The sequence below is a fragment of the Acinonyx jubatus genome, chromosome B1 (assembly GCF_027475565.1).
Source record: "Acinonyx jubatus isolate Ajub_Pintada_27869175 chromosome B1, VMU_Ajub_asm_v1.0, whole genome shotgun sequence".
Taxonomy (NCBI): Eukaryota; Metazoa; Chordata; class Mammalia; order Carnivora; family Felidae; genus Acinonyx; species Acinonyx jubatus.
Window position 1 is genome coordinate 6,922,387 of NC_069382.1, and position 20,487 is coordinate 6,942,873.

At 39.6% G+C, this 20,487-nt stretch overlaps 1 protein-coding gene and 1 long non-coding RNA gene across 4 annotated transcripts in view; both read right to left on the reverse strand.

The window, feature by feature from the left end:
* GPM6A (glycoprotein M6A) overlaps window positions 1-20,487 on the reverse strand; it is a 351,365-nt gene that overhangs the window by 117,499 nt on the left and 213,379 nt on the right. The gene's annotated exons all lie outside the window — the stretch shown is intronic.
* LOC128314310 (uncharacterized) lies at window positions 5,335-11,739 on the reverse strand. The gene is made up of 2 exons (XR_008295799.1): window positions 6,885-11,739; window positions 5,335-6,849 (listed from the first exon to the last, which is right to left on the reverse strand). It is a non-coding gene; the product is annotated as an uncharacterized LOC128314310 (long non-coding RNA).

Consider the following 20,487-nt stretch of genomic DNA (forward strand, 5'->3'; position numbering starts at 1 on the left):
AATCAGTTTTGTGTCACTGATGAGGCAGAGCGTGCCTTCCAGATTTCTTCCAGTGGAAGAACATAGAAACTCTGTAGAAAATGTCTTAGATGCCATATATTGCTAACACAGGATACAGAGACTGCCTGTTGGGGAAATTCAAGTAGCTATCACATTTCTTGGGGGTTTAGGAGTTGCTGGAGCAAACAAGGAGAAAAGGAACTAAAAAATTTAGTTCTACACGGTGACTAAACTCGAAGAAGATAAAAAACGTGTAGTGAGGGTGAAGTGAAAAAAAAACAAAATAAAAAAGTGGCCCATTGCCTACAAACTCAATTTGTGATCTAATAAAAGTACTTTGTGCATTTAAAATTTTTTATCGTATAATATGCTGTACTGTTCATTTATTCCAAACGTTCAGTCTAAATATCTGGGGACCATTTATCATTTGGAACAAAAACACAGGTAAATATAAACATTTACATGTAAAGCAAAAGAAGAAAATGAGGTATGATTTGAAAGGTAGTTTTCAGAAATATCCTTTATGTTCCTAAATAAGAGACTGTTAATTAAGAGACAGCTTACTTAACTGGGATTGTGTATGACATTATTTTCAAATAATCTTGGGTTTAAATCTTGACTTTGCAGTGAAAGCGTTTAAACAAGTAGAGTGGCGATGTGAATTTGGATAAACCACACAATCTTTATACGCTTCATCTAAAAATGGGGATACATTTCCTTACCTTAGAGAGATAAATGAGATAAATGCACAAAAAACACTTCGCTGAATTTAACATAGAGGCCAGCGTGGGTTTGAAGACGAGAGAGGGAGTAAGTTGTGTCAAAGATAAAGTTACAAGTGAATGGAAACTTCTCCCCAGGGCCTCTCTGGGCCTCCTGAGAGTTCATTCCATGGCAGGTGATCCAACAGTCCGGAGTGAGGTCTTGCCCAGGTCTGGGAAGCCCAGAGCTGCATGCTGGCTGACTTTCAGATTGGGGTTATAAGAAGAGACACCACTCGCCAAATAAATTCTATATCCCCACACACTATTTCTTTTTTTTTTTTTTTAATTTTTTTTCAACGTTTATTTATTTTTTGGGGACAGAGAGAGACAGAGTATGAACGGGGGAGGGGCAGAGAGAGAGGGAGACACAGAATCGGAAACAGGCTCCAGGCTCTGAGCCATCAGCCCAGAGCCTGACACGGGGCTCGAACTCCCCGACCGCGAGATCGTGACCTGGCTGAAGTCGGACGCTTAACCGACTGCGCCACCCAGGCACCCCCCCACACACTATTTCTTAATTTGTCCCCGGACCCAAAGAAAGTCTGGCCATGGGCCACCATACTTCCAGTAAATGCTAAACTTGCTCGCTGTTTTCATTCCGTTATAGTTATATTTTTATATATTATGTTACATATGTATTTGATATTTTTAGTTTTTCTTCCAGTGGAAAATTACTGTCCAGAAAATATTACACTTAGATGTTAAAAGTGAAGAAACACTTTATACAGTCTCAGTAGGTTAGCAGTTTCATCAAATGGCTGAATTTTACTTCTAAGTGACATTCTGCTAGAATGATTCCAAGAAGAATAGCACGGGGAATGTTATAATTACTCCCATCTTGACTTTTAGCATTGCGAAAGAAGTCCTGAGATCCCCTTCAGAGCCCTGTGGCCACCAGGCTTGCTAACTTTAATCTTCAGGCTCTTAATCTCATCTCGCTGCAGCCCGTGGCATTTCCAAAATGCCAACTTTAACATATCATTTATGTTATTAAAACATTTTCTAAGAGGTTTTCCGCGCCGCGGATGAACTCAAGCGTCTTAGAATGGCTTATAAATTCCACTCGAGGCACCTGCTTAGCATCCAGCTCACCCCCACACTTGCCTCTTTGAACGCCAAGCTATCTTAATCCTGAATTGCTTTAAGTTCTCTTTCTTCACGATGTTGCATGTGCTGAATTTGTGCTAGGGGAACCTTCTCCTGCAAAATTTTCTTGTGAGGGTCTTGGAGAGCCGGTTCTGACATCCCTGCCAAATCCCGATCTTCCTCACTTCATGCAACAATCCCCCCCTACAGATTTACTCCCTCTCTCCCTGCCAGTTCCTTGGCCGTCAGAGCCACACATGCTCAGGTATTACCCATGGAGACGGTGTGCACTCTCTCTACACAGCTTTCCCCAAAGTTAACCAGAATAACCTGACTTCTCCCAAAGTGACTTCATTTGTGGCATATCCCTTGTTCACCAGTATTTTAAAAAAAAAATTTTTTTTAATGTTTACTTATTTTTGAGAAAGAAGGAGAGAGAGAGGCAGAGCACGAACAGGGGAGGGGCAGAGAGAGAGACACACACAGAATCCGAAGCAGGCTCCACGATCTGAGCTGTCGGCACAGAGCCTGACGCGGGGTTGAACTCGTGAACCATGAGATCATGACCTGAGCGGAAGTTGGACGTTTAACGAACTGAGCCCTCCAGATGCCCCCGCCCCCACCCCCGCCTTATTCACCAGTATTAAGGACAGCTTCCTATATACCTTCTGAAGAATGAAACAAGTGGCAAATAAAAATACTTACTGAAAATATCTAGATGTTTATCTATATATCTAGCAGTGACCTCTCAAATATATCATGTCTCTTTGTTTGCCGTAGTGTGTGTGTGTGTGTGTGTGTGTGCGCGCGCGCGCGCGTACGCGTGTGTCTGTGTGTTAAGAGCTATTTTATCAGGGTGTTTGGGTGGCCCAGTTGGCTAAGTTGATTTTGGCTCCTGTCATGATCTCACAGTTTGTGAGATTGAGCCCCACGTCAGGATCTGTGCTGACAGCGTGGAGCCTGCTTAGGATTCTCTCTCTCTCTCTCTCTCTCTCTCTCTCTCTCCTCTGCCCCTCCCCTGCTCACTCACACTCTCATTCTCTCTCTTAAAATAAATAAACAGTTTTTTAAAAAAGAACTCTTTTATCTTTTCTAATCTTTATCACCTTGACCATGGCTATAATCCTCCAAATTCTGCTTCTTTTATTCCTGTTTGTTCCAACCCCACAGCCGATACATGAAATCTTTTACAAATTCAAACTGGATCTTGTCACTCTCACTGCTCAAGATCTTTCAGTGACTTAAATGCTTTTGCTTTAAGCTTCATGAATTGCCCATAAATACCATAGGCGACATTTGTAAGACATAAAACACAATGAAAGCACAGAAAAAGCAAATACAAATTCAAATACAAAGAAAACAGGATGTCTGTGCTCACACTGCAACTGTCCAAACAGAGAAATCATTTGTTTACTCCTGAACTCAAGGATTTTATTACCGCCGTGCACACGAGTCATGGAGCTAGGTACAGGATGTGCAATAGCGCACAAGATACAGATGAGATCTCCGCCTTTATTCTTCTGAATAAATGGAATGGTTTTACCTTGCCATAATCTAATTAAGTCCATGGACTCCAAATCTCAGTGAAAACCTGACATTCCTTCTTTAAACTTCCAAATTAATGTTATGACCGTTAATCTGAATTAATTTTTATTGTTGTGTGAGGCCACCAGATTGATTTCAGATTCTTACTTCTGTCCTGCTGCTCTGTGCATTACTAGGAACTGCCTCTTATTTTATTCTTCTGTTCAGTACACACTTACTGATCTTCCCAGGTCAACCACAAGAGGAAGAAAAAAGGTATCGTACTCATGAATATTTCCCACACAGCCTCCTTGGGGCTAGAGACACGAACCCTTTCCTGGGGTCAGCCTGTCTGTCAATCAAACTTACCAGGTTACTTCAAGTACTGCTCCTTAATCTTCCTCTGTAAATGCCAGTTTTTAATTGGAAGGAAACGGATGAAAGCTGAGCAAAAGCCACTTTGAAAGAGGCTTTGGTTGGAATAAAAGCGTCAGGAAAGGCTAAAGGCCAAGAGGGTATAAAGACGAAAGAGCAACACAAGGAAAGAAGTCTGTTGCGTGCTTCCAATGGTGTATCACTGGCGGAGTTCTGTCCTAGCCTAGGTCACCGTGTTTCATCCAGAAATGTCACAAGTATATCGCAGGGGATGAAATCTTCCTATTCCAATCCACATCACCTCAGTGTAGACACACTAACTTGCCTTCCTGTCACTGTGCTGAGTTTTGAGCCTCAAGCCCTAACTGGCTTCTATCCACTTGCTCTGGGGGAAAGAGGAACAAAGAAAAACAAAAGCAAAACAAAGGGAAGAGAAATCTCAAGACAGATTGTACTCTCACTCTTCACATCCCCTTGGGTTAGCAACCATCTTCCTACTCTCGGTTTATTAAGTCACTCACAGATTTTCATGCTTTTGTTCTCGATCTACTTGTCATATACTGAAAAAGAGTGTGAGAGGTAAAGAGAAAGATAGTCATGATCCTATCCATCATCTAGGACAAAACAGAACTATCTAGTATTCAGAAATCAAATGGAAGCAGGGAGAGTCCAAAAATATAAAGAAATGTGCTTACAGATCAAGGCATCTTGAATTTCCTCAGAACACTCTTGGTCAATAATTCATCTTAGGTCTTGATTAGAGCAGTGGAATAAATCAGCATACTAAAAGTCTTTATGATTATTTAATTAACCAAAACACTTCATCTGTACATCTTCATTCAAAAAGTCTTGTCCAGTGACATTTTGGTGAAGATTCCATACATCCGATGGACATTCTCCATCAGCTCATATAAGCAAGTGTTTATCAGCTGTATTACATATGGAAAACCAGTTGAATGGGTTTCCAGGACATCATTTTTCTACATTCAAAACCCATTAATCACTACCACGTTTGTACATGTCAAGGAATAAGAACAGCATAAGCCATTGAGTATTTAGTAGAAAAAAAAAATCTTCTTTTCTTGTATACTCGAAGCCTTAAACATAACAAATGGCTTGCATTGAAATTATTAACAGATGCCATATTGCATCATTACAGTAAATACAGAAAGGAGGAGAGCCTATTGGCATATACTGGTGGCAAACGAAAAAAGACAAAATCTCAACATCCGATCTTAAGGAAATATTTTTGTCTAATACAAAAAGGAGAACTCTGAAGGTAAATACTGATTTTGTATCTACCATCAGAGTTCTCCTTTTAAAATGATGGTTGGTGTTCACTAATATTAGAAACTACTAATTGGACACAAAATGCCATATGCATATTATGGGGGGAAAATTAATGGAATTGCATCTGGATTCCTTAGAGAGCAAGTGAAAGCACAGTTTTATGTTAATGGGTTGAACAGGGAAGGAAACTCTGATTGGCTATCACTGTGCATTGTTGGACCAAACCCTCTATACCTCAGAGTCCTGCAGTTTCCATAGAAACACAGCAATAGCTAATGTGAAAGCGGTTGTCTCCAGACAAAAGGCTTGCCTAAGCTCTGATTTCAGTACACCGAACCCTGAGTAACAAAGCCTTTATTTCCACAGAAAGGAAAATGTTCAATATGCTAAACATCAAAACCAAAATGTTTATATACCATCCCATAAATACTTAAAAAAATAAATCCCTCAACATAAATTAATTAGAATGAAGTAAATAAAATTTCCTTAATTATTTCTTTAATCCACATATCAAAGTCATGAAACCCAGTTCTATCAACTTTGTTTTCCAACAAGGCTTGAAATTCATCAGTAAAACAAATTCCCACTTGCCTCAAGTCCGCTAAGGACAACCAAGGTCTATAGACCAGAGTTCTGTCAAAATCACTGTTTGTGATTTAGATATCTATGCAGTACAAATATAACCCCATTAGTGTGTAAGTAGACAAGTGAGGAGGAAAAGTGAATTTGAGTTTGTCTCATTTCTCCCTCTTACTGTACCAAAAGTCTCCAAAAAGGTCAGCAATCAACCACTGGGTTAATACCACAGTATCTAATACAACTCGACTTAGCAATCACTTAACAGTATTAATTAGCTTATTCATTTTTTCATACAAAATACAAATCCCTCAAATAGTTTGCCATTAGAATCACTTCCTCACCCAATCTATAATATTAATACTAAAGTATTCAAAATATATGTTCACAAACTACAGACATCAACAGTCAAATAATAAAGCCAATCTAATTAACTAAAAAAAACCCAACTTTGATATTTTACTGGGCATAGAATTCAACAATGCATAAGTTCCAAATGGGAACTAAAGATAATTGAGCACTGAGCTTTACAGATAAAATAATTTAAGTCATGAGTGAATTTCACCAATATTTTATACAATGAACAGTATCATAAAATAATGACAGGATCTTTGTAACAACTGAACAACAGAGCTAAGAATAATTATCAATGGCAACATTGGATCATTATACTACAATCAATTGGTGAGAAAAACCTCATGTTACAATCATGACTATCTAATAAAGGATATTTTTAGGAGGAACAGCTGACAAATCACTAAAAAATAGTTATTTTCTATCTCTGAGTTTATAAAATTAATGATATATAAAAAATACCTTCTCAAACACTTAATAATAGGTTGGATTTTGTTCATTCATTGTTTTAATTAAAAATGTGCCTAAAATAGTTTCTGTTTTTAAGTTCCCTGATGATCCCCAAACTGTATTTCCCTGTGGATGTAAACTAAAATCAGGATAAAAGGTGAGCAGAATTCTGTAATGCTAACATTTTTATTGTCTGTCTGTGTGAATGTGGAAGATCCACCCTGGCGGGGAAGGCTGGTATGAGTGGGAACTCATACCAGTTTTCATGTTAGGCCAAGATCTTTGGATGTATTTACAGCTGATTTAAAAGTCTTTGAGGCTGTGTAAGAGCAGTATTGTCAAAACACCTGCAATTAAGAAAGAAATCTTTGCAAAAAAATCTTTGCAAAAAAACTTAAGAAAAATATCTTTGGTCAAATAATAAATTAACCTCATAAAATTTCAATTTCAAATAAAAATTCAAACCTCATCAAATTTCTACATTCTGAGGAATGTAGACTCAATCAGTTATAAAACGCACACCTGAGGAGGACCCCAGACATTCTGTAGCCACTGAAGGACAGAAATGGGAGAAGACGGAGTTTTTTTCTCTAAGATCATACTCACAGTTCAATATAAAACAATGAAGATGTCTAGAAGGGCATTTTTCCAAGTCGTGGCCAAAAAACGGCAAGTGAGGACTCTGCTATTTAGCATATATATTATTCTACTAAATTTCTAGAATTTTCCATTAACTCAAATGTTGTTTCAGCTTGGTAATTTTTTTTCATCTAAAACACATTCCTTTAATATGCACCCAGAGGATCTGAATGCATTCCCAGTAGACATTATAGTTTTACCTTCCCTTCCCTTTCACCCAACCCATTGTTGTATTCAAGGTCAATGTTTATTTATAAACTATGCAACAAGTGTCATCACGTTTACAGTGTTTTGTAAAGGCAGTCACAATCTCTGATTTTCATGAACAATACAATAAAATATCTTCTTTAGTTATTGTAATTCTACAAATGGTTGTTTCATTGCCTAAAATATACTATAATACGCACAACTGAATTCTGCCAGCCTCAATGTATTTGTTTTTATATACTCTCCAAGTTTTTATTTAAATTCCAGTTAGTTAACACACAGTGTAATATTAGTTTCAGGTACAGAATCTAGTAATTCACCCTGAAATACAACACCCAGTGCTCATCACAAGTGCCCTCCTTGATCCCCATTGCCTCTTTAGCCCATCCCCCCCTATTTCCCCTCCAGCAACCCTCACTTTGTTCTCTATAGTTAAGAGTCTCTTATGGTTTCCCTCCCTCTCTGTTTTTCTTTGTCTTCCCCTATGTTCATCTGTTCTTGTTTCTTAATTCCACATAGGAGTGAAATCATATGGTATTTGCCTTTCTCTGACTTATTTCACGTCGTATAATCCTCTCTAGCTCCATCCACGTCATTGCAAATGGCAGGATTTCATTCCAGCTGAGTAATATTCCATCGTATATACATAGCTAGATGTATAATCCTGTTTTAATCCTGTCCTATCGCTAGCAAATATTTTGTATTTCAAAATAATGTGGAAAAAATTTGACAGAGCAGAGGGAAAAGAAATGACAGCTTCATTCCCAAACACCCTGCTTTCGAACTCCTTTAAAGGGCATGCAAAGGTCTATCTGCTGAATTTCAAAACAATTAGAAGAGAAATCAGGAAAATTTCTGATGATGCAAAGTAGCATACAAAGTATTATAAAGCAAGTCATGTGTGAAATACATTCCAAAATATAATCTACTATCTTTAGAAAAGCTAATAAAAAGTTTATAAAAACAGAGCCACTTTTCCTACCACCTTGGGTCAACGTGCTGTGAAAACCTAAGTTATAAATCTATAAATCAGCCCACTGGGATGAAAGCACAAAAAAAGAGGTTATATTTTACTGTGTATAGACTGACATTGGATTTGAACACTAAAGAGAAAAGCTTGAGAAAAAAAGCAAAAATGTTAAAAGAAACTATTCAACTGACACCGAATTCAAGGAAATCCACAGATTATAAAAAGGCAAGGGCACAATATATCTGATATCACTGTTAATTTGTGGTGTGAGAATTACCATCAAGATCGCGAGAAGTTGAAACAAAGGATTTCTTTTTTAAAGGGCAAATAAAAGAGACAAGCATTCTGATGAGAAAAGTCTTTTCCAAAAAGAGATCTATGGTGATGTTAAAAAAAGACACCGAGGGTCATTCGTGCTAACCCTTTGTCACCGAACCAAAACTAACTGAACTGCAGTTTCGTCCTTCCCCAGGAGTGTATCTTAACCCGTCAGCCTGGGAATTCCTGGTCAGCAGTAGTAAGTGATCCACTCAGACCCCTTCCAACCCTGAAAGAAAAATGAGCTAAGACACTTTTTCCTTGTCCCTGCCCCTTCTGAGCATAAAAGTATCCTATTTGTACAGCTCTTGCGAGCTCCTTTCCATTTGTTTGATGAGACGCTGTCTGACACGAATCATTGCATAAAGCCAATTTGATCGTTAAATGTACCCAGCTGAACTTTTTTAACAGCAAGAACCCTAATAAAACTTTCTTAGATAAAAATTCAATTCAATATTATACTAAGCATTATACTAAGTGTCTATCCTAAGAGTGTCCTATTTTGAACTGACTTACCCCCTGTGTTAAACCAATTTATATGTAAATTCTACAGAGAATTAGGTTAATGTGCCTTTTTCATATAACTGACAGTAAGAGCAAATGTATCTTCCCACTTGGCTTCCAAACAAAGACCTAGCCAACCTTGATGTGAGGAAGGCAATCTGTAAGGAATAACAGAAACCCAGTCTCCGAAAGAGCAAACTGTGTTGATTCATGATGTCAAAACCTGAGCTGTTGCCAAAAAAGTCAGGTGTGTAAGGGATCTCTGAGCGTCTTTTAACTTATTCAGTCTCTAATATATTCAAACATTGATCTCGGAAGCATGACCAGGGTTAGCAATGACTAGGAAGCTGCTCTGGGAAATCAATTTCATGAATGGGAAGAGTAAGAATCCCCACCTCAATAATACTTAGTTTCATTGTATATTTAGTGTTTCCTAACAAAGTTTCCTTTTCCCTACTGAAGGTTACTCTTCCATTTCACGCTCCCATATTACATATCCATCCCATACCATGATTTGTAAAGCTTCTAACATATTTTAATACATACAAAGGGATAGCTATGTAAAAGAAGTGACATTTTTGCGAACAGAGGGAAAATAAGAGTACGTACGTTCAAATGGTGTATCCAGTAGGGATGTTAAGTCTACAAACCACATGATGCCAAGGGCTATGCCACCAGCTCAAATTCAAACAGCAAAGCTATCTATAGAGAAATTCGTGCCCAAATGCAAAGAAACAAAGATGATACATAAAACAACATTTACAAAACCCTAATTTTATTTTAGACTTTGCTAATAGCTATGGAAGCATGAGTGGAGGAAGCGAGTGGGAGACAAGGGGATTTTGTCTTTATAAACAAAAATAGCACTCAGCCTTTCAGAGTCTTTGCTAATGGGTTCAACATGACCTAATACTGAATATTCAATAAATAAAACTACATATCTTAGTCCCTAACATATACTAGATACTCAACACATTTTATAAGGAAGATATTTTTTATTGATTTACTCTTAAGCTTGAAGTGATTCCACTATGTAACATGAAGTTATCAGAGAGGGAACATTCTCCTCTTTACTAAACTTGTACAGAAATTATAAATGTAAATTTTTTTCTTCAAGACTTCTTAAGTGGGTGTGTTATATCTACTTGTCTTCTAAGTTACCGGGTTAGACTTCCTATTTTATAATTAGTAACAGTCAATTTTTAATTAGAAAATAGCAAAACATTGCAAATTTTAAATAGAACTAGCTTTCTAACAGTATGTTAAATTAGCATAAATGAATATGTTAAATGTATAATCATAAGCCTTTGCTCCAATGTTATTAGAATTCAATAATGTGCCCAATATACTCTCTGTAGATGATGACGACCAGAGGAGTCATCCAATTTTCTTAGGGAAGAAAAAAAAAAAAAAGCAGATCTCATTCTGATATGGGGAAACCGAAGAGTAAGTGATGAAACATTTTGTAAGGTTCTTCACATTATACCATAGCAATTATCTTCGCTTTCTACACTTTACTTACCCAGTAGAACCAGCCCAGAAAGAACAAGCTGACATTTAAAAGGTCTTTCAAGAATCCACATGGCATTTATAGAGCAGTAATCCTGTGAACTACTTTATTCAGCGTCTATTACTTACCTCTCATTTCTTTCATCGCATATGGAACAAAACTTTGAATCTACCTGTCACCCTCTCTCCTTCCGGCTCCAATTCAGCCCTCACCCTTAGTCACAGATGTAAGGGTGTAACTAGAAGAATGGCAGGGCAGGGCTACCAGAATGGTTTTCATAGAGCACCCAGGCTTCCTGCACTTGGAATTATCCTACAGTGATGGGCAGCATTTAATTTAAGCTCTAACTATTACAGTGACTGTAGGAAACTCAGGGCAACATTTAAAATCCATTCCTGACATTTTTCCAGTAGTCCAGTTCTGTGCTTCTCCAACTCCATATTTAAGATATGTAAGAAAGATATGTAATAAAACGGTAGACTATGAGAAAATCAAACAACACAGAGATTTCCTTATTAGAGATCCCTCAATTTTTTTCCACTTAATATGACATACGTGATTTTAATTACCTAGTAATTCTTTCTCATTAACAATATATATCCATTACACATAAAATAGAGCATCACTATTCTATAAAATAAATCATTTATTATATAACTATACAAATGTATCAATAATATAATTGTATATTACTAGCATATGCATTACTATATAATTATGCATATTATAATCTAAGTATTATTCTATTACTTATACAATTGAAATAAAATTTGCCAATTATTTACAAATTTGCTAGTAACTGAGGTAAAACCTGTCCTATAAAATGATATTCCAGCAAAAACCAAAACAAACAAACAAAAAAACCCAGTTACTAGCAAGCCATCAAGTTTTCACAGACGTTTGGGAAAATGATGGGGGAGTGTTTTCACATTCTCTGTATGTGGCCTCACCTACTCTGGTTCTTGATCTATCCCTATGGCTGTTCCTCATGATATTGTCATTTAATCTCACCTAGCTTGATATAATCACTGTTAACCATTTGATCTTTAAGTCTCTGTAGACATTCCCTTACCTACAAACATATTTTTATTTTTTAAGTTTATTTATTTATTTTGAGAGAGGGAGAGAGAGAGCATGGGGAGGGGCAGAGAGAGAGGGAAAGAGAGACCACGGGGAGGGGCAGAGAGAGAAGGAGAGAGAGAGCACGGGGTGGGGCAGAGAGAGAGACCACAGGGTAGGGAGGGAGCGAGACAGAGCACTGGGTGGGGCAGAGAGAGAGAGAGCACAGGGAGGTGCAGAGAGAGAGAGAGCATGGGGTGGGGCAGAGAGACAGGGAGAGAGAGAGCACGGGGTGGGGCAGAGGGAGAGGGAGAGAGAGAGCACGGGGTGGGGCAGAGAGAGAGGGAGAGAGAGACCACAGGGTGGGGAGGGAGAGAGAGAGCACTGGGTTGGACAGAGAGAGACAGGGAGAGAGAGAGCACGGGGTGGGGCAGAGGGAGAGGGAGAGAGAGAGCACGGGGTGGGGCAGAGGGAGAGGGAGAGAGAGAGCACGGGGTGGGGCAGAGGGAGAGGGAGAGAGAGAGCACGGGGTGGGGCAGAGAGAGAGGGAGAGAGAGAGCACGGGGTGGGGAGGGAGAGAGAGAGCACTGGGTTGGACAGAGAGAGAGAGGGAGAGAGAGAGAGAGAGAGAATCCCGAACAAGATCTGTGCTGTCAACACAGAGCCAGATGCGGGACTTGATCCCACAAACCATGAGATCATGACCTGAGCCAAGATCAAGAGTCAGACTCTTAACCGACTGAGCCACCCAGGTGCCCCTATAAAAATATTTCTAAACTCACACGCATGGGGAGAACGATTTCTATGTTGTTTTGATTTTATAATGGAAACTGAACACCCTCCCAAGTCACTCCACGCAGATCTACGTCATTCTCTGCAAAAGCACATAGTGGAGCTGAGGATACTGGAGAACATTCCAGTGGTTCCCAGTTAAGTTGGTGGGTTTTACGTGGGGAAACAGGAGCGTGTGTTTGCCAGAAGGGACTGTTCTAACACAGCTTCTCAGTAGTCATGACCCTCAAGAATACAAACTCCCATCACAAAATAAGTCAGGGATCATCTGCCTGCACACATCTCTAGAAGCACACCCCGAGGATCAATTAAGAAATTTTAAAAGACTTTTCTATTAAACAGAATAAAAATTAGCAACTCTGTGGGGTTTTTTTCCACTCTGGCAACAAACACAGCACTCTGGCAGGAATGGGATTGCACCTCACAGGCTAGTGCTGCGTAAGATATTCTTAGTAAGGGAACAGGAGGGTAAAAGTGTTAAAAGGAAATAAGGGAAAAAACAGAAGTTCAAAATTAATAAGCTTTACGAAAAGAGTGGTTTCTTTCAAAGAAGATAGTACATTTGTACTCATTTTGAAAAACTGTAAAAACATACAACTCATTAGAATGGAACACAATTAGTGGAAAGGTAATTTCGAAGTCAGAAGAACCAATACCTTAGTGCATGCTCTAACTTCTTTTTTAATGTTCATTTATTTTTCAGAGAGAGAGAGAGAGAGAGAGCACAAGGGGGAGAGAGAGAGGGAGACACAGAACCCGAAGCAGGCTCCAGGCTCTGAGCTGTCAGCACAGAACACGATGCGGGGCTCGAACTCAGGAATTGCGAGATTACGACGCGAGCCGAAGTCGGATGCTTAACCGACTGAGTCACCCAGGCGCCCCATCCAGCTTCTGACAGAAAACCTGCATAAGGTTCAGGTTGGCACTCTGCTAAAGGGAGTGCAAGTCTGTGCAACAGCACAGCTTTCCGTCACTTTTGTTCATCCCAAGTGTTTGGCACAGAGTAGGCGCTCCGCTCACACTCAAGCCTATGTTTATTTCCTTATCTCCCTGCTTTTGCTAAATAATTCAGTATTTTTCTAAAAGAAGGAAATATTTTTAAATTTTTCTTGAAGTGTATGACCATTTGAATTTCCTCAACACACATTAGCTAATGCTTTGTGCACAGTACCTAGACTATCTGGATACCGCAGAGCTTTAGAGAACCAGGGAAAGCAATTTCACAATCTGCTCCCAGCGGGCTCCGTACTTCCCAAATCAGTGAGTTTGTAATCACCTATCTGTCAGAAGGTTGTATTTTACTGGATGGCTTTAGATAACTTTCTACGGTAGGTCTGAGCCAAAGCTTCTGTTCCCAAACTCGGATGAGTCAGGGTAAGCGATAACACACGCATGAAAGGCCAGCCTGTGGCAGAGGAACTCGGGGGGCTCAGAGCACACACTCAGTCTCCAGTGGAAACGCAAGATGTTTGGACATACAGGAAAATGAAACCCCTAGTTCCTCGTCAGCAGCAACACTGAATGACTCAGACTTGTATAAAGATTGCCTAAAAGAGGGGTGCCTGGGTGGCTCAGTCGGTTAAGCGGCCGACTTCAGCTCAGGTCACGATCTCACACACTCCATGAGTTCGAGCCCCGCGTCGGGCTCTGTGCTGACAGCTCAGAGCTTGGAGCCTGTTTCAGATTCTGTGCATCCTTCTCTCTCTGACCCTCCCCTGTTCATGCTCTGTCTTTCTCTGTCTCAAAAATAAATAAACATTAAAAAAAATTAAAAAAAAAAAAGACAGCCTAAAAGTGAAGCAGTGGGCCTCAGGCACAGTAATAAGAAACAAAAATAAAGCAAAAAGGACAGCCATTACCTTCATTTATTTATTTTTAATACCACCACTCAAATATCACCCACAGAGGGGAAATAAAACCATGTAAGCACATTAAATTTTTCTATCAGAGACGCAAGTAGCAAAAAAGAAAGCCAAGTAGCCTGTTTGGATGCCCTGAAGACGTGGTGACAAAAAGTTATGAAGCCAGAGGGCACCTGGGTGGCTCAGTCAGTTAAGACTCCAACTCTTGATTTTGAGATCATGATCTCATGGTTCCTGAGACTGAGCCCTGAATCGGGTTCTGTGCTGAGAGTGCAGAGCCTGCTTGAGATTCCCATTCCCTCTCCCTCCCTCCCTCTCCTCTCTCTCTCTCTCTCTCTCTCTCTCTCACGCTGTCTCTCTGCCCCTCTCACCACCCTCTCTCAAACTATAGAAATACATTAAAAAAAAAAAAATAAGGCGAGGCGCCTGGGTGGCTCAGTCAGTTAAGCGGCCGACTTCGGCTCAGGTCATGATCTCGCGGTCTGTGAGTTCGAGCCCCGCGTCTGCGTCGGGCTCTGTGCTGACAGCTCAGAGCCTGGAGCCTGTTTCGGATTCTGTGTCTCCCTCTCTCTCTGACCCTCCCCCGTTCATGCTCTGTCCCTCTCTGTCTCAAAAGCAAATAAACGTTAAAAAAAAATTAAAAAAAAAATAAGGCTAAATAAGTGCCAACTACAACAAGCACCATCATTTAATCACCAAATTCTGCTGTGTAGAGTCAAAAAGGTTAGATCAAAATCTTCCGATCATCTGGTCCCAATTTTATTTCCCAGACGAATCTTCCATTTACCCTGGCTCTAACAAAGGAACTTTTAGAGTTTCTTAAAATTCTTTTTTTTTTTTTTTTAACCCACCCTGGGCTTTTACTAAGACTGTTTCTCTTTATGGAATATCATCTCACCCATTTCTACCATTTGAAATCTTAACTATCCTTAAGGTTCACAAAAAAAGAATCACTTTTACATAGAAATTCCCTGAAGTCCCAAAGGGAAAAAAAAAAAACTAAGAAAATCACACACAGCCTTAAAAGGTAGAAGTTCACATTTATGTCTCCCTCCCCTACCTGGTCACATGTTCTTTGGAGACAGAAAAAAATGCTGTATCATTGTATGCTCCCTGGTTCTCTGACCAACAGTATAGCAAATGAATAAAACCCTCCAGTCTATATAAAGTCATCACATTTGATGAACCAGTAGAATCAATCAAATAAAAAACAGCACCTAATCATCCCAGAATATTTGCAATTATGGAAATCATAGATAAGGTGGATGAATTACATTATATATTTTAATAACTTATATTCCATAACTAGCATAAACTGCATTATTTGCATATACCTTAAGGACAGAGCTAATGAATAAATAATTTTCAAAATTTAGTAGTGAAAATAACTGTTACTCTCATTTCTTCTCTTAATATATGGTGTTATGGTTTAAACTACTAAAATACTATTTACATGCAGAACTCATGGTTCAATGGCTATCATTCTAAAATATGTATTTGTTTTGTTCTGAATGCATTGCATAAAATCAATGCATAATTGGTAAAGCCAATGTCTCTAGTACACATTTGAAAAACTATATTGCCCTAAATTATCAGCAACGATGAATCAAAACTCAGAAAAAGTAATACTAGTTCTAAATTATTTTCAACTTTCCTGGTTTAGTAACAGTTTAAATTGCTTGTGCTCTTGGGGCGCCTGGGTGGCGCAGTCGGTTAAGCATCCGACTTCAGCCAGGTCACGATCTCGCGGTCTGGGAGTTCGAGCCCCGCGTCAGGCTCTGGGCTGATGGCTCGGAGCCTGGAGCCTGTTTCCGATTCTGTGTCTCCCTCTCTCTCTGCCCGTCCCCCGTTCATGCTCTGTCTCTCTCTGTCCCAAAAATAAATAAACGTTGGAAAAAAAATTAAAAATAAATAAATAAATAAATAAATAAATAAATTGCTTGTGCTCTTGTTTTGCTTACTAAAATGAGAAAGGCTTTGAATGAACTGTTTCCTGACAAAGGAATGTGTTTGTTTCCTTCCTTCGCTGTAATATTAATGGTTCTAAACATAAACACAAATTATTAAATAATCAGGCACTGCCTCAACATCCCCATTTTCATCTGTCTAGAAAACCTAACTCAAAATAAAATTCGTCTGAGATTAATTCATATCAATTCTACCAGTAGGATAGTTTTTTAAAAGCTGAGAAAAGAATTGAACAGTTGTGACTTATTCATGGCAGGTGTTGGATACTTCTCCAATTTCATCAGAAATTTATAAACTCTTTCCGACTTCAATGTTCCATAAATTAAAGTCTTTAAGAAAGTTGATCTTTGTAGAAGACCAAATTTCATAACAAAGAAAGAAAACTTAACGACTTAAAGCAATGCACAATTTAATAAGTTATGTGCTTTGATATAATCACGTAGGATGAATGCATATTTTCACTTGATTCATTAAAGGAAATCTAGTAAACGGAAGATGTGGATAAAATTTTGTGAACTATACATTTTAAATGTGTTTTATACTTTTGCAGATAGCTTATATGAGGAATTACATAGACTGGTAAGAATTACTTGGATTATATTATGGTCCTTCATTTTGTCACATAACACCACAGCATTTACAGACAAAAAGATTAAATCATTATAAAAATAAACGTGGCACCAGAAGTTCAAATCTGAGGAGAAAAACCAGGATTAATCTAGAGAGGTTCAAATTCTTTCTTCGAGCGGCATCATATTTGCAGAGCCTCAGAGGACCTCTCTGAAATATCTGATATCACTAAAACATAGGATAGACTCAATGACGGATGTCTAACAGATACAGTATGTAAAGCGGAAAAGAGTAACTTCAGAGAGAAGCCGCCTGGTGGACAGAACCCGAAGCAAGCAATCAATGACTCTTGTGGCATTTGTCCCTCAAATCCAAAACGCAGGCTGATCTTGAGAAAACATCCCACAAACACAAAATGAGGGCAGTTCTTCAAAATCCTTGACCAGTACCGTTCAAAAGGTGTCAAGATCCTGTAAAACCAGGAAGGATGGAAAAACTGTCACACACTGGAAGAAACTAGGGAGATGTGGCTGAATGCAAGTTCATATCCTGCATTAGATCTGAAGACGTGGAATGACATCTGTGAATGACATTAGAAATCCAGATAAAGTCTGGGTAAAGTCCAGATAAAGTGTATCAGTGTTAATTCCTAAGTTTTGATAAATGTACCACGCTTATGTAAAAATTGGAGAAAGCTGGGTGACCTTACATTGGTACGTTCTGTGCTATCTTTGCAATGCTCTTGTAAATTTAAAATCATTTCAACATTAAAGTACAGAAGAAAAATTCACTCTATGAGTAAATAAAATGTCAATGTGAACATTAATAAATTATGCAAAACAAAGTATTATAGCCATCATCACTGCCATCATGATCTCTCACTATACTGAGTGTGTGTGTGTGTGTGTGTGTGTGTGTGTGTATGTGGGTGTGTGCATGTGTGTGATCATGTAGGACAGTGAACAGTATTGCTAGACGTGAGGCTTAGTAACAGGTTGTGATTAAGAGCACAGGCTCTGGGAGCAAATTCTCTGAATCTGAGTCCTGGCTGGCTGCATTTCTCAGCTATAAAACTAAGTTACCAGCCTCTCCATAAATCCATGCCCTCATTTCTAAAGTAAGAACAAGAATAGTACCTACATGCAGTAGAAAGTCAAACTTAACCACTTTTAATTCATTTCTTCTCTTGTGCATGCTGCCTCTTGCACCGAAAAGTGGGATCTAATTCCCCTCCCCTTAAATCTGGGTTAGCTCCAGTGACTTGCCTTTATAAATACAATGTGGTGGAAGAGAAGGTCTCAGAATTCTGAGTCTAGATCACAAGAATCCTCGTGACTATTGCCTGGGTCTCTAAGGCCACTTGCTCTTGTCAGACTCGCTCTCCGAATCCAGCCACCATGCTGTGAGATGTCCAAGGCCCATGCAGAGGCCACACCTAGGGGTACTGGCACTGAGTCTCAATCAACAGCCAGCATCAACTGAGGCCCCTTGGACACTTCAGCGAACCAAGACCCTAGATGACTGCAGATGTCCCAGGATCTTGTAGCCAATACCACATGGAGCAGTAGAATGAATCAGACAACCCACATAACTGTGAGAGAGAAAAAACCAAATGTTGTCTTCAATCCCTAACTCGGGGGGTAATTTGCTATGCATCATCCTTCCTACAGCTGTTTGGAGAATGAAATGAGTTAAGTGTACTATACGAATTCTCACTATTGTCATCGTTATTATTCTCACGTCTACCACAATTCCCTCAAAAGTGTACCCAAACTGATTATTCATCTAATTCACGGTCTCTCATGCAGACCTAGGAAAGCAATTCACTCGAGCACTTGCATTCATTCTGCTCATACATCGTCAACAGATCTCGCAGAGACTGTAACAGTGAATCCGCTAAAAAATATTGCCAGAAACTAATTACGGCTTGAAAAATACATGTGGATAAATTAGCATTTTATATAAAGATTAATGAGATTAACCTAGCCACAATTTGGATTAATCCAACAACTAGTTACTGAACCCCTTGCCATAAACCAGTCACCATGTTGGGCACAGGGGACCCAAGGAGGAACGAAACAGATGTGGGTTCTCTGCTCATGTCTTCTGCAGGCTCAGCCCAGCAAGAGGACCGAAAATCCACAAGCAATTATGACAGAGCACACGACTTGTTCCGAAAAGAACAAGATATGAGAAACCATAGCATTAACCTAGGCTCTGTGACCTGTGACCCGAAGCACTTCACGGTGCCGCAGCCAACTCCCAGGACACCGCTGGATGTTTTTAACTTGCAACAGAAAACACAGGGACATCTGTCAGACACTGTTGGACATACTATTACTGACTACTTAACAGATAAAAGCGCAAGTATTTCTTTTGGCCTGGAGACACCCGGTGTCTCATCTATTTTTGTCCCCATGTTTCCTTGAATCAATTGAATCCTTTCAACTTACAGCCTTTATCTGGGTGTAGCTGCTACCACCACCAACCCTTAGTCTCTGATCCTCCACTCTATCCCTCAAGGAGCCTCTGGACTAATTGCCCCACAACTGTGCTTTCTCTGACCGAAAATATAAGGCCAAACACACAAAAAATGAAACCTAGAAAAATCTTCCTTCTTTGTGTTCAAGAAACAGGCCTAAACTTTATTCTTTAAATAGGGACAGGAAAAAACCTGTGGTCAGGTCTTCTTGCAAAGCGTTCATGAGCCTTTCCAAGTTCACACAAGATTTCAGCACCTCCCACAAATGACTTCCCTCTACCAGCTTCTCACTGGCCTAGAACTCAGGGCGATCTTCTTGTTTTCTGTTTCTCCACTACTTCGATTCCTTGCCCTTGATGTAAATGCACATTCAAATCCCTACCGTATCAAAGATCACACGAGGCATGAGAAAGTAACATTCTTCTCACAGGATGGGACATACCAGGCATGAATATAGATCTTAAAGCTGTAATAATATAAGATAGTATGAGCCTCAGAGAAATACCGCACGAAAGACTCACTCAAAGGTTTAGCTATCCTTGACCTTGTCTTCCATGCCTTCATGAGAGTGGGACACCCCTGGCCTCCTCTTCCTCTGTGACTTCGTTTGCACCTTCCCTCAAGGACACGACACATCCTTTTTGGTAACTTAACATTCTCTTTCTTGTTCTCGGCTTCTTTCAACAATGTTTTCTTTAAATCTGTACGGGGCCTCTTCTTGATCTACAAACACCTTCAGGTTGATTTACTCAATACCAATATCATCAATGATCACACAGTTATTGATAACTTAAAAGTGCAAACTTCTGGGGTGCCTGGGTGGCTCAGTCGGTTGAGTGTCCACCTCTTGATTTTTTTTTCTTTAAACACTTCTGTTTTTAATGTTTGTTTATTTTTGAGAGAGACAGGGCATGAGCAGGAGGGGGGCAAAGAGAGACACACACACACACAGAATCCTAAGCGGGCTCCAGGCTCTGAGCTGTCAGTACAGAGCCCAATGTGGTGCTCGAACTCACAAACTGCAAGATCATGACCTGAGCCAAAAGTCAGACACTCAATCAACTGAGTCACCCAGGAGCCCTACAACTCTTGATTTCGGCTCAGGTCATGATCCAGGGTCATGGGATCAAGCCCCGCATCAGGCTCCACGCTGAGCATGAAGCTTGCTTAATATTCTCTCTCTTTCT